Source organism: Channa argus, chromosome 1 (assembly GCF_033026475.1).
Source record: "Channa argus isolate prfri chromosome 1, Channa argus male v1.0, whole genome shotgun sequence".
Classification (NCBI taxonomy): Eukaryota; Metazoa; Chordata; class Actinopteri; order Anabantiformes; family Channidae; genus Channa; species Channa argus.
The window spans coordinates 13,031,534-13,046,414 of record NC_090197.1 but is presented as its reverse complement, the minus strand read 5'-3'; the positions used below and the strand labels follow the sequence as shown (position 1 = coordinate 13,046,414).

Genomic DNA, 14,881 nt, shown 5'->3' with positions numbered 1-14,881 from the left:
ACAATACAAACAATCTGTTCTAGGTTTGCCAAGGGTGTTTTTTGTTACTTGATGCAGTTCCATTATTTTAAATGTAGAACTGTAAAACTACAGTCATCCAGAAATGTTTTGACAAACATTAAAATCACATTGTTGTATTATAAATTAGTCAAATTTACTTCAATTGTTTAAAAATTTTGTGAACCCCAAATGAACCTCATTTGTTAAATAAATATTAATAAACCCAAAAGTTAGGCCATGAGTTATTTATAAATAGAGCCACTTAATGGAATTTAATAATCTCCAGTCTCATACTTGTGTGTAATGTGAAGTCATCTTCAACAGTCTGCTATTAGCATAACATTATCATAAATGTACAAAGATACTTTTTTTATTTTCAAAAGGATGAGTCTTCATTTCTTTAGGGTGTTCATTCATCCCTCCAACACAGCAATACAAATAATTTATCAGATTCTATCAAAATTGGGGGTAATGATGGATCTGAATTCTGGCCACATTAGATTTTCTTCAGGCCATGAGGTCAAATTTAAAATCTTCCACAGGCAAAACTGCAGAGAACAACTCGTTAGGAAAGTAAAAACACAGGTTGTCTTTTTGACTATCTGTGATGGGCCACTGAGCGAGGCAGTGAGCCACCAGCAGCAGTAGCTTTAAAGTGAATGACAGGAACAGCGCAGGACTGTGGGTGGCACCCAGGAGAGAAACTGCATAACCGCATAGGACTGTATCACATTGCTGCTGAAAAGGTGTAAAAACACTCGCTGATCTTTTATAAATAATTAATAGAGAAGCATATAGAGCTTTATTATTTTAAATTCCATAGCTGTTTGGAGATTTGCAAATTATGCAAGTTAAAGCTGTTAATCTTCATTTTCTGAGGTCTTTTAAATATATTTATTTTTAAAATGCTTCAGATAAATGTCAAAACTCATCAGACTCAGTTTTTATGTGAGATCAGGATTTGCAGTTTAGAAAATTAAAGTAATTTTGTACCAAATTCTGTAGATTTATGATCTGCTGGATTTGTAACCGGAGAATGACACAGCTGGAACTATTAATCATTTCACTATCATCATAGTTGTACCATGGTTGACATTCTGACTTTTAACACACAGAGGGAAGAAATTATATATCATAAAGGAAGACGTAATAAATCCACTTGTACACAGTTATTGTCTCAATGTAAACATTAATACTTTTATTACATTAAGTGCAGTACAAAGATTTGCATAGTAAAGACACAATAGCTCATGTGCAAATTGAGCTTTAAATACAAGTGCATAATGTTGCAATAATATAATTTCTCCTAAATAGTATTTAAGTTGCAAATGGTCTATTGCACATATTCTTCACATTATATATAAAAAATAATCATGTTTACACTTACATTGACAGAGGGGCAATGTTGACATGAAATAAATCCAATTTTGAGTCTCAGAGACTGATTATATCAGTGGAAAGATTCGATTTTTTTCTAGCTAGGACTGTATTTATACTCAAACTAACTAAAACAATTCAAAATCACTACGGATACATTGCAACTGCTCATATAGTGCACATTAGTAGAACAACACATTTTACTACATTTCTCACAGACCTGTAAGTTTAGCTGCTGATGTGCAAACATAATAGCATTTGTGTGTGATCGCTACCAGTGCAAGATTAATACCACACACAAATGTTTGCATAGATAGAGATTTAAAAATTCTATATAAACATATAGTTTTGATTAGAAAGACTATTACCTGGAACGATAGTTGGTTGAGGGTTGGGATATAGTTTAGTGAAGTTGCTGTGAAAATATTCTGTAATCCAAGGTACTTATTAGCGAGGACAGATGGTAAATGGTGATGTACCTGATCACAAAAAACCTTTACAACCCCAAAAGAGCTGGATTTAGCACTGCATTCAGTTTGAAGTATTGTTACAGAACTCATATTTTATGCGTCAAGTCTGTAAAATATTTTTCACATTGCACAAGAAAAAAAAAATATTTTGAATATTTCAAGTAAGCCAGTCCTACAGATTGTCAAATCTTTGATTGACACATTTAAAGTTGTACTTGAGACAAAGGTACAGTAGTTACTACACTAGCTAGATTTCAAAATCCAAGATCCAAAAGTTGCGATAGAAAAAATTAGGATAATATGTTATAATTCAATTTTAAAATGTTCTACTCAGACATAAAATTCTTACCTAAAGTAGAGTAAAATAAATGAACTAATTAACAACATATTAACATTTGAACACGTCTGTGTGTGTGTGTGTGTGTGTGTGTGAGTGAGAGTGAGTGCAGATGTTTCCAGCTGTGCAGAGAGGTTCCCAAGAACAGGGAACAACACACACGCCACCTTGCCATTCTTCACTTTCACATTTTCAGCCTCACAATGGCTGAATGTCAATGGGTCCCTTGTTTCAAAGTCTTAATTCTTCTTTTCTGTCACCACTTGAATAAAAGTCAGAAACATTTTTTTTCCCGCTGTCAATAACTAAGACTAATCCATTTGCTGTCAAGTGGTCGGCGACAGCTGGTTGTACTGAGTTCATCTAATTGTCCTCAGATATGAAAACAATGGTGATGTAGTCCTTTTAGAAATGGGCATCAGTAGACTCCAAGTCATAGTCCAAAGATAAGGTGGTTCTTGAATGCAGATTGATCATAAACCTTAAAAGAAGACGAAGAGGAGATGTTACAAGGTGAAACACAACTATATGTATCTAAAATCTTATGTCTACATCTAGAAAGCACAAAACACGCATAGATGCCAAACATATAGCCAATAGTTTTGTCATGAATACCCTTTACTCTATAATAATACTTAACACATACAGTAAGTGGACTGCAGAGACTGCATTTTTAAAGTATGGAGGTAACGCATTAATTTGGGCCTAATTCTGTGCAGCCCCTCAGCTGATGATACTGTGATTATACTCCAAATATCAACCTGACACGTGTCCTATAGGGCACTCACATTACTTGAAAAAAACAAAAAGCAGATGTTGAATAGACTGACGAATTGGAGGCAGATTTTGATTGTGGATCTCTGAGATATGTCAGTACTAATTTTTTATAAAGCAGAGTTTTACTGTTTACTGTATCACCCACTAACACTCTGCTGTCAGCTCCTATCTACTGCCCAGAGACGGCAGACTAATAACAGAGGGACCAAACACACACAAAGTGAAATATGGCCCCCAGCCCCCCCAAAAAAACCCAAACTCCAAAACAACCAGTCTAGACACGAGCTGCTCTAGCAATCACCATCATCACACCTCATCTCCTCCTCTCTCCTCTTCTATCCTCTCCTGTCTTATCCTCCTCCCCCCTCCTCCGCCTCACCCCAACCATCATTGTCTGAGCCACCAAAGTGTTTTTCCCACGCTTTGTTTTTCTTCGTCCTGTTTGCAGCCAGGCAGCTGGAGTAGGGGGGGAAGGTGGGGGGGTGGAAGGGGGTAAGGGAGAAGGGTGGGAATGGAGAGGGATGGGGTGGTGGGTAAGAACTGATGGGGTCGCCATGGCAACCCCACATTGGCATGCCCCTGATTGGAGTATGTGGTGGCTAATTATTCAGTGCATATGCTTAAAAAACAATAAAGTAGGACGTATTGAAATGCAGAGCCAAGCATCGCATGGTGTGTGATTAACATATGAGTCCAGTGCTGCGTTTGAAGAAAGACGGCTAATTTCAATGTACAACCCAAAGGAAAATTATGTTCCTCAAATATATTTTAAATCAAATTTTATGAGCGTGTCTAAAGACATAGCCTCAGATTTTAAACTGTACACACTTTGTCCTTTTGTGTCTACTACATTACTCAAAAACATTAAATGCATCTATGAGACAATTAGTAAGTCATACTTATGCATGTGTTATGTTGGGATCAACCAAACTTAACACAGAGGATGCAGAAACTAAAATAAAAAAAACCCAGAGCAGCATGCTGATGGCAGGCCTCTGAGCGCTGGGATGATAGACAAATTCTGCCTGTGTGTGTGTGTGTCAGAAGCAGTAGGGATGAAGAGTCTGCTGTGTGAAAGAAACCAGAGGGGTAGCGGTTTGTATATGTGTGTGTGTGTGTGAGAGAGAGAGAGAGAGAAGAGAGGGGGGTTATGTTAACAATGGCCAGCATTGTTTACCAATCTCCTTCGTCCATTAATCAGGGCGATCCGGCTCTAATTGGCGTTTTGGTTAAGCTGGTCTCCAGACCTTCGTTCCCTCCACTGGCCTAAAGAATGGCGTTACGCCACAAGTGCCGCCACACATTGGGAGGACAATGTCCTGCTTGTCTGAGGGCCCGGGGTAGGATCCCCACCCTCTCCTCTTCCCCTCCTTTCTTAGTGCCTTCTGCGCCCCCTAAAATAAACCTCACACAGACACACAAAGAAGGCCTCTCACTATTGAGATCTCACAGGCTCCCACTACTTGCCCCCCCCCCCCCCCCCCCCCCGCCCCCCCCATTCTAATTTATTCACTTATAGTTTCTTTCCCCTGCACTTATAGGTAGATCCCCTGTTTTCTGGTCCAGTCAGAAAACCACACTGAAGGAGAAGATCCTACTGAACCATCTTAAAGGTCCATACAGTAACACAGACTCTGTGCTCCTCTACAGCTCAAGAAATTTGTTGGACTTAAAGTGGTTGGCATCAAAAACATATGGTCATAAAGCGATAATACAACTGATTACACAAATATTAGCCGGCTGGAAAAAAATACAGGATAGGATGTAGATGCTCTCCTGATTTAGATATGAGTGAGTGTAAATGACAGATTGCTAGAGTTTCCAAATGGTGAGTTCGTCTAAAATTAAAACTGTAAATGTGCTGCACAAGTGAAAAAATTAAGTGGAGATTTATGGAGGCAACTGTGTTGCTAATGATAACTCATGTGCATGTAAGGGAGGATATATTTTTTTTCCACATCATCAAACAAAGCATGAGTGCTCCACATGCAGAGATAATCCCAGTAGTGCAAATTTTAGCACTTTTTAATTAAAACCTATGTAATCTAATGTTCCAGAAATGAAACGTTCCAAATCATTTTTTGAGGATCTCAGGTATCCAGAAAATGGTCGATCGTCAGCATCTGCAGCGTAACGATGGGCACGGTGAAAGCGGTGCAGGAACCACAGCTACCCCAAGAAATGCCAGCTTGTCGACACTCAAAAACCAGTGGCTCCACGGTTTCCTCCTATCTCATCCCTTCCCGTATGTCTCTTGGGGCGATCTCTACAATTAACACACTGGCAGTAATTAACACTGTCTTGAGGCAACCAATGGCGCGGAAAGAATCGGGGCCACAGTGAAGTGGGGGAAGGTGCAGCGCTGGCTATCCACTTTCCCCCTTTTCAGCTGCCATTTTGTGCCAGTCTCAACACCTAAGATGGTGGCAGGATTGTGACTTGCTATGTTGGAGAGGACGACAAACTGGCAAGGGAGGGGTCGGAGAAGAGGAGGATTATGGGATTGAGGAGGGAGTCTCTTATTTTCATTCTTCTAGTCGATGCATTGCTGTACTGTTACCAAGATAGAAAAAAAGAGGCGGAGAGGCAGAAAAAGGCATGATCGTCAGATTGCTGCCCTACATGCTCCACACAGAGAGAAGAAATGCTCTAGAACATGTCCACACAAAGACTTGCACACACTTCCATGCCAGAAAGAAAGAAGTGTTTGTACAGTGTGGGTGCAAAACACAAAACCCCGTGATGATCTGTTTGTGTAAAAAAAAACATCATTTCCATGTGCTTAATATACGCTGCACACATACGGAAACACATGTGCCCATGCATGAACACACACACACACAGACACACACAAAAACAACACTGCTGTTCTCATGGTATGGTCTGCCCCGAGCATGCAAATGACATTCATTATGCAAATGCATACAAATCAGAACCAACCATCTAAGAATCCAAGCTGGGAGGGTGGGGGCAGAAACAGTAAAATTAAATGAATGAGGGTGAAAGCGTGAAAGAGAAAGAAACTTGTTTTGGAAGTGTGCATGGAGAAAGTACAGGTACAGTGTCACTTTAAGAAAAAAACCTGTGCACATTTGTGGTTAACAAAAACAAAGATACTACTACCTACTTCATTACAACAAAGGTAACAGTTGTCTGCTGAACAATAATGTTTGAAATAAAATGAATTGAAAACTGGTCAAGGTAAAACTAAAATGCACAGATTAATGAATAGGACATGGTTTTAATACCTATTAATTCCTTTATGAATGCACAGTTCAGTGTAAATGCCCTACAGTCTTAATAGGGCTAAAGATTTTTTACAAGAGATTTCGTTTTCCCAGTTTTTTAAATTTTTTGTTTGATGGTATTTGTGCTAGACAAAGCTAAACACTGAAGATGGTGACGAAATGACACACGCTTTCTCCCCTTGGTGCCCTCACTTTGCCCCGCTGATGCCACACTGTCGCCTTGTTCCCAACAAAGTCCATTATGTTCTTTAGCTGGAAAAGCAGAAAATCAACTGCAGTGGAGCATTAACTCGAGTGGGGATGCTCCAAATGATGGTGAAGTGCTGCTAATTGCCTTTTGAGGTGTTCTTTGTTTTGTTTTCACCGCAGCCTCTCTAAAACTACAGAAGAGCTGCAGGCACATTATCAGGCAGCATCAAACATAATGTCCAAACTGTAAAATTTGCCAAAAATAGAACAGAGTCCGGTTTGCTGTTTGGGGCGGGGGGGCAAACACTGATTAGTGTGAATCTCTGCTGGATTCACATTCATTGCTGTTTTCAACAATACTTGTAAGGTTTCTGATATGGCCTTTAATGTGAGTCCGATTGGAAGACACATGGGCTCGAGATTCATGTAGTTCACACTTAATCTAATCGCAACAACAACAGATTTCCCTCTTAAAAAGGATTCAGGCAAGAAAACCTCTGTAAAACCAAAATGTTGCTAATTAACTGGCATTGCTGAAACAACAAAAAGGCTAATTAGTAACAGACTGGGGCCAAATTCTTACCCAAAACTAAGTGCAATTAGACAAAGAAATTCCTGAGTGTATACTCTGTGCGTGCGTTGTGATGGGGGGGGGGGTTATTGTGCATTTGTGTGAAAGGAATGGCTGCAGTATGACAAAAGATCAATCTGAAAATCAAATCAGTTGTAAGGTTCTCAGAGACAAAACCAATAAACCCCCCAAATGAGGACTGTATACTTCGAAGGAAACCCGATCTGTTTTGTGATCTGTTGGAAAGCCCTAAAATAAAATAAATACCAATGTTCATTTAGTGTTCACATGGTTGCTCTGTTGGATCTGATCAAAATTTGTGCTTTTTATATTGACTATATTTTTATACTGACTGTTATAAAAAATGCACACCTTAAGCTCAAGGCAAAGATGGGCATATATAGAAATAGCAAGACTTTATTAACCCTTTTGAGCTTTCACTGATTAACTCAAATGTGTCCGCTGATGATGTACCCCGTGTGTGTGTGTGTGTGTGTGTGTGTGTGTGTGTGTGTGTGTGTTAGGCTTTTAGATGTCATTATTACGCCCTGAGAAAGACAAATTGTGGTTGAATCATTGGTTATCTTGTTGGATTATGGAAGCTTAAAAGTGTGCAGTCATCTTCATTTTTTAATGCAGAATCCTCAGGGAGAAATTAATCTTTTACAATTTGTACAGTTTGGTCATTTGAAAATGGAAACCCAATCAGACTTCATTTGTGGAAAGAAAGTCCAAAGGCAACAAATTCTCCAGTATTTCGCTTGTTATTGGGTGGCATTTTTACGTGGTGCAAGTCACCTTCATTCTGTATTTTCTAGGAGGTAGAAGTATATTTTAGATATAAAAATATCAGAATGTATTTAATAGGAGTAGGTGTCCATACCATGTTTATTATTAGCTATATTAGCTATATTTTTTTATGTTAATGTGAGTTTAAGGAAGATTTTTGAAAAGGACAAATAAATTTTAATTTTAAACTTTTCACATCACGTAGGCCTCTTGTTTGACATGGTGTGATATACCAGCTGTTTGAAATGAGCCGGCATAAAGAGAGATTCACAAACACACTCATGCACACTCCACGTGATTTTGTCACGTACAAAATAGCCACAGTGCAGCATGAGCTGTACCCCACCTAACTATGTGTTACCGTTTTACTGTGGTTTGTACAGACAACAGACAGGTTTTATATGTCATTTGTGAAAATTATAACATCTTCTGCAGCTGCAGATGAGATACTGATTGCCTTTGTTGCCTTTATTGCACATTAGATCACCTATGAGAGACACAACCCCCTCCTCTCCCCTCCCTTTTAATATTACCCTTATGTAACACAGCATCATACCTTCACGTCATCGACGAGCAGTGTCCATCGTCCGAGTCCCTGCCTCTCTGCTGGTTCTTTTTGTGCTTTCTTTTTGTCCCTCATTCTGTTTTCTTCTTGCCTGCAGGCGTGTAATGGGATTCTTGTTACTTTCGGTTATCTAGCTTTATGAAGAATGTACGTTACTCATACAGCTAGATAACCAAAGATAACAGACAACCCCTCAGGCCTGCAAACACACCTCTCTGTGACCAACATATTCTCCGATACACCTGTGATGACAAACAATGGCAGAAAAACGGTATAAAGGGCTAATCCACCTAAACAAACCACAATTTGTACATATTGTTTTTCACATTACACAGAGGTGGAAATAATGATAATAATAGCCTTATATCTGGAGTGTTAGTGCAGATGATTTATCTCATGATTTTAAAAATGCCTCAGTGAAATGAGATGAAAAACAAGCATGGCTAAAGATTCACAGGGGATACTGCTGGGAAAACACATTTTCCAAGCTATTAAGTGTTTTTATATGACTGAAATGTAAATGGCCTCTTACAGGAATTCAAAACAAAACATTACAGCTAAACATCCAGTGAGCTAAAGACAACACCAATAAAGATCTTTATGAGGGCATCAGAAGGTGGAGTTAAAATAGCACTAAGGGGAATAATTTACACAAATACTCCTAAAGAAAATATCATATCAGGATGTAAAAAGGAAATCCCCAGGAAATGTAAGCACATGCAATCATTTTACAGTAGGTAAATATTCATTTACTGCATAAAGGTATTATTGTATTATTGTAACAGCATGTAGGCCATAATGTTTAAACATGTATATTTTACTATATCCTCTACACATGGAATTAATGTTTGTGTCCTAAACATGATTTAGATATTCTTGACATACACTTAAAGTTGTGAAATGTTCAGTTGAGTATTTACTTCAGACAAAAAGCAAATTGTTATGGCTTTACATAACCTTACTTTACTGCAAAAACATGTATAAGCTAAATCAATAAACCTCTGATAATAATTGTGGTTTGCTTTGGTTTCTTAATTTGTTACATTATTAGGCATTTATATTTAATATATATGTTTTACATTTTGACCTAATTTCTATAATAATAAAAAGGAACATATGTATGTTTATATGTGTGTGTGTGTTTAAATATATATATATTTGTATATAAATTATATAGATCAAAAAGGTTTTTTAAAAGTCTGTGAATATATATATGTTAAAATGTTTTTCTTCTTTTAATTAATTTTGGTGAGACACGGATAGAGAGGGCAGTGACGTCACAGACATGAGAGGCAGTCAATTAACGCAGTGAGGTGTGATTCCTAATTAACACACACACACGCACTTCACCCCAAACGTCATTATGGAGAAGACGTTTTTCATGCAACATCGTAGAATTTGCTTTTATATGAGAAAGAGTAAAATACACTCAACCACTGATTAAACAGTTAAAGTTGTTGGTGCATGTTGTTCGCAGCCTCTAAACCGCATAAAATGCACACATAAATATTGCTAATCGCGTATTTTACATTGTATTTCACTTCGGCTTTCCGAAAGGTCTCAGAGAAGGGTGAATTATAATCAGGTTATGGAATCTTGCCAAAAAAAACCTTTTCCATTAGTGGAGAGGTCTCTGCTGTTTTACACACACACACACACACACACACAAACACATACACACACACACAAACACACACACGTTTTAACACCGGATCACGATTAAAAGTTAAACCTACTGACGAGCACAGCTCCCACACATCCAGCGTTTCAGTGGGTTTATTGATGTCTTTAAGCCACAAATTTAAAATTAAGGTGGTGTTTCTTTGTGTTTAAGTCATTATGACTTGAATTTTGTAATTAACATTTTTCACATCTCGCGTGTGTGTGTTGATGTGGAGGGGGAACAACAGGGATAGTTGAATTTAATTATCTGGCTGCGGAAATTGCTCACAATCGTGTGTGTAAGGAAGAGGGAGACTGTGTATGTGTGTTTACAATCATGAAATGATAAAATAAATATTATAGATATTTTTATATTTTGCATTGTACAAAATTTAAATAAGACATCTGCAGCTTGATACAAATATCTACAAATACGATATTCAAAATTATTATATGGTCTTTGCTTAATTTTCTGGCTTTGTGTATTTATTTCCTTTTACAATTATTTAAAAAAGACCATTGATATTGCATGAGTGTAGACTGTACCTTTTTATGTTTTTCAGATTCATCTTTTTTCCACAGTTGGGATAAAGAAAAACTGTTAAATGGGTTCCTGGGCGATTCTAACTGTCAATTCACGGTGCAAATGAGACAACACAATAATAAGACTAGGTTCTAAATGCCTATAAATAAATTAAATTAAAGCAGGAGATGCACCAGAAACATAGATTAAAAGCTATATATAGTTATAAATTTAAACGCGCTTTTAATCTGTGTTTCTGGTGCATTTCCTGGGCAATGTAGAGACCATTGTTTCAGAGAAAGTGGTCACACCACAGTAGCCTGATAACAATTAAGAAAGCTACAGTTTATACGATGATAAGTTAAAATGATAAAAGATTAAAAACAGACAATTTCTGGGTTCAAACTGACTATAGCTTCCACTGACTCTCATTTCCTATGGACTTTTCGTTTTCGTTCCAGCAACTTGGCTGCAACACAGTGAGAATCTTCGACTTTAATAGATTGTTAGTACTTTAAAAGACTGTTGTAAATGGTGCACATTTTAGGCGGAACATTCGTGTCCACAAAAAGGATCTCCAAAGGATTCAAAAATGATTTCCAGGAGTAATCAATTAGTTCCACACAGCATGCTGCTGCTGCTGCGTGGTCGCACTATTTTTCGTGTCTGTGTGTGTGTGTGTGTGTGTGTGTGTGTAGCTAAAGTCTGTCAAACATGTTACCCTGTAGGTTTTTTTCCTAATTTTCTTGAAGTTGCGTTTTGATAAATGTTAATTTAGGTCGCACACAGTCAGTGTTGATATTCATCCATGGAAAACAAAGCAAATGTGAGATTATGTAGCTATATTCACCTGGGAGTTGCAGGAAACCTTTTTCTCAATGTCTGGCGTTTTCAGGTGTGACGTTTCTATGAGGAAAACAGAAAACGACTTTAAGATTTGAAAACAAGCTATGAAGTTAAAATGAGCTGAAGCGGTAACACGTGAACTCAGCATTTCATCTTTCACGTGAATGAAACCTCTCCTCTCTGGAAAATCCCTGGAAAACACCCTACCTGGGAAATCTGCCTACTAGGTCACTGATAGCCCCAGACTATAGTCCAGTTTGTGTTGCTGAGCATGCAGGGTCGTTTAGTCGGAGCTTTGCACCTGCAGATTCACTGACTCTGTACCAGTGAGACTTTAGAGATACCACTGCAGGCTCCCATTTCAATTTACAGCGTCTTACAGACTCTCTCAGCGCCGTCTTCGTTGCCTCAACATGTCTTGCAGCATTCAATAGGTAATCATTTCAGTATCTCGTGCATTAACCCTAAATCGTTTTTCTTTTACCTGGATTCAGCTGCTAAGTGTTAGTGCAGATGCATGTTTTCTGCACAGAATATATCCTCTCGATGTCTTCAGATTTGGGCTCGAACTGAAAGTGTGCGCCATCTGACCTGGACCTGTTCAAGTTTGTTATATTGTCAAGTGGCTCAGTACTTGCGCAGAGTCTTTCGTTTGTGTAAAATCTGGTTTTCTACTTGAAAAATGTTTCTCTTTGCATTATTTTGACTGTAGGAAAAGTCTAAAAGTATAGTAAAACCAAAAAACTTTTCTGCTTTGCAGCTGGCAGCTAAGCATAGCGCAGCAAGTAGGTCTGCGTTTACTATTGTTTAACATGCACACAATATTATAAAAAGGGGAAGTAACAATTACAACAGAAATAAGGCACATCTGACTCCCACTCGTACTGATTAAGCAGGCCTTACGTAAGAGCTCGCCATGCAGAGTGGTGTGCTGGCACCGTGCTGTATAATCCAGGCTGAAGCCGGGTTAGAGCCGCAAGCTTCTGGATTCACGTAGCTCCCATAATCACCTTTACTCTGATTGCATGCTTTACGCACAGCTTAGCGTTTTCACTGCGTAATCGGTTAACAGAAAACAGGTTCAACATAACAATGTGCTATGAAATGTTGCACCACCCGAGGCCTCCCTTACAACGCCATCACTAGGCAGACAGCGTTGTAAGTCCATTAAACATTGGCATGTCCTTAAGAAATGGTTGTTTATAATTACATGTGTTTAAGTTTAAATAAAACTGTGGAAATGGTGCAACATTGACTTATGTTATACTTGGATAACAATAGACTATATGACGGATCAGCAACTCTGAAAAGATTAATATTTTAATTTATTTTTTTAATGGAATCACAGATATTAAATGTATGTTGCAGAATTGAAATCTCCTGCTCATTATATTCTAAGAGATTCATCTTTCAGTAAAATGTAGGTTAAATGGCCTGAGGGAAGGGAGAGGGGGGAGAGAAAGGGATTTCACGGGACAAAAACAACAGACCATGGCTCTTGTGTTACAATATTTTACTTAATATTAATACAACTGTTCAAGACTAATCAGAAGGCCTGGAGACGGATTACCTGGACCAAGCTTTGACAAGTAAAACGAGATCAAGCAAACTCACTGGTGAAGTTTCTGATTTGCTTCATAGTCGTATATCTGATTTCAACAACACCCTTTGGACACAAATGTTTAGTGCCAAACAAAAGTGAGCCACAAGTGAAACTACGCGTCTGTGCTGCTGCCATCAGATGAGCCTGAGCTATCAAATACTGCTGCACCGTTCACATAAACTGGTCTGAAATACAGGGCTTACTGGAGGAAAATGAGCCAGCACTCAGGCAATAAATCCTCATTTATCTCACAATAGGGTTAAACACACAACACAGCATGTTATAACCTAAACGCGCCTAATGTGCCTACACCCTCTCCCGCGTCTTTTTTGTACGCTTTTGGTTTGAACTCAGACTCATATGCAACAAAATCACTTATAATAAATAAGAAGGCAGTTCTTACTGTTTCCTCCTCAGATGCAGCAGGGTGGGTTGCACAGTGTCTGGATGAGCTCCTGGTAACGAGCGGTCCCTCCGGACGTGCTGCATGCTGGGAGCCAAATGAGCGCATTCACGAGCTGCGTATTGAGCTTTGTGGCGACGGCGCATCGTGACGTCCCGTCGGCCCCGTCCATTTTTTAATCTAACGGGTCCTCTTGTTTTTTTCCTGGCATATCGTCACCCGGCGGTCCTCCACATCCACAGCCCCGGTCCTCCCCTCGCCAACCAGGGGAGTTGGGGCTGTCCGCCTGAATGACTACATCTTCACCACCTATGTCTCCAAATGGTTTAACGTCTCATTTGTCCAAAATCATATATACCGTCCAAGGCCCACCCCCTTGTGAGTCCGTGAGGTAACGCTGTTCCCACCCTCTGAGATTTTTGATGTTATGCAAGACGACCGATGTAATTATAATAAAGACCGGCAGCGCCTCTCACGCCCCCCAACAGACTCATGTAGAAGTGCAAGGTGGCACCACCATTCATCCATCCACCAAACATCACATTTCCGATAAAGGCTTTCAGTAAATGTGTGTATGTTTTTTAGCTGCTTGGCTTTATTATGCAGTCCATATCTAATATAAAGTAGTGCAATCGTATGGACTGGAGATATCTAAGAAATATTACCCCATACACTTTAGACGTGATTCCAGGAGTGGAGTGTGGTAATGGCTCTAACGTGCTTATATCACATCATGCAATAAAAACACAATGTCTTCACAAAAAAGAAAGAAGGACCTTTTGCTGTCATAGGCTATTAAAGTTCATTCAGGTCTCTATGCGGTCATGTATATTTATGGTTATATATGTGAAATATTTGCATCTAGTTTTTTCACCCAGTGCTGAAGTATCTCAACCATGTTGATGTCTGCAGCTGATACTTGTAGACAGATTCGAGAGGCGCTCCTGCTTGGCTAATTAACATGAGAATTGCAGCAAAAATCGTTTGAAAGAACTGAGAGACGCATGCACTCAAGTGTTTTGTATAGAGTCTCAATCTGTCTGTATGCATATAGCCTAGATGTGCTCATCATTTGCATTAAGTAAGTTAACCCAGTCTGGCTGAACTGTCTGGACTCCATCACTGCAGAAATGCCTTCACATCAGGCCGCGTATAGTCATGCTTAGTCTAATAGTAGCATCTTTTTGGTAACATCTAGTCAAACACCCTTTATGAATAGTGCTAGCTCTAAGTTCTACGTGTATAAACGGTTTATTATCTACTAACAGTTAAGAAACAGGTATTAAGAACACAGTGCTTTGAACACCTGACAGATAGGACTACTTACCATCCATAAAAGGACTGGCTCAAATTCATTTACCAATATCTAATTTAGTACAATGTATTTATTCGTGGTTGATTAATAATAATATAAAGTAGAATGGAGAAAATAACAAGTAATATAAAAGTTTACCTATAGGTGAACGACCTGAACCCAGAATGTTCTCTCTCTCTCTCTCCCTTCCTCTCCCTCTCTCTCTC

General features: G+C 38.8%; 1 long non-coding RNA gene across 1 annotated transcript; it reads right to left on the bottom strand.

Annotated features, from left to right (window-relative positions):
* Window positions 1-1,180: 1,180 nt before the first annotated feature.
* Window positions 1,181-13,695, bottom strand: LOC137124208 (uncharacterized). The gene is made up of 4 exons (XR_010913928.1): window positions 13,361-13,695; window positions 11,359-11,414; window positions 8,315-8,565; window positions 1,181-2,665 (listed from the first exon to the last, which is right to left on the bottom strand). It is a non-coding gene; the product is annotated as an uncharacterized lncRNA (long non-coding RNA).
* Between the last annotated feature and the right edge of the window lie 1,186 nt (window positions 13,696-14,881).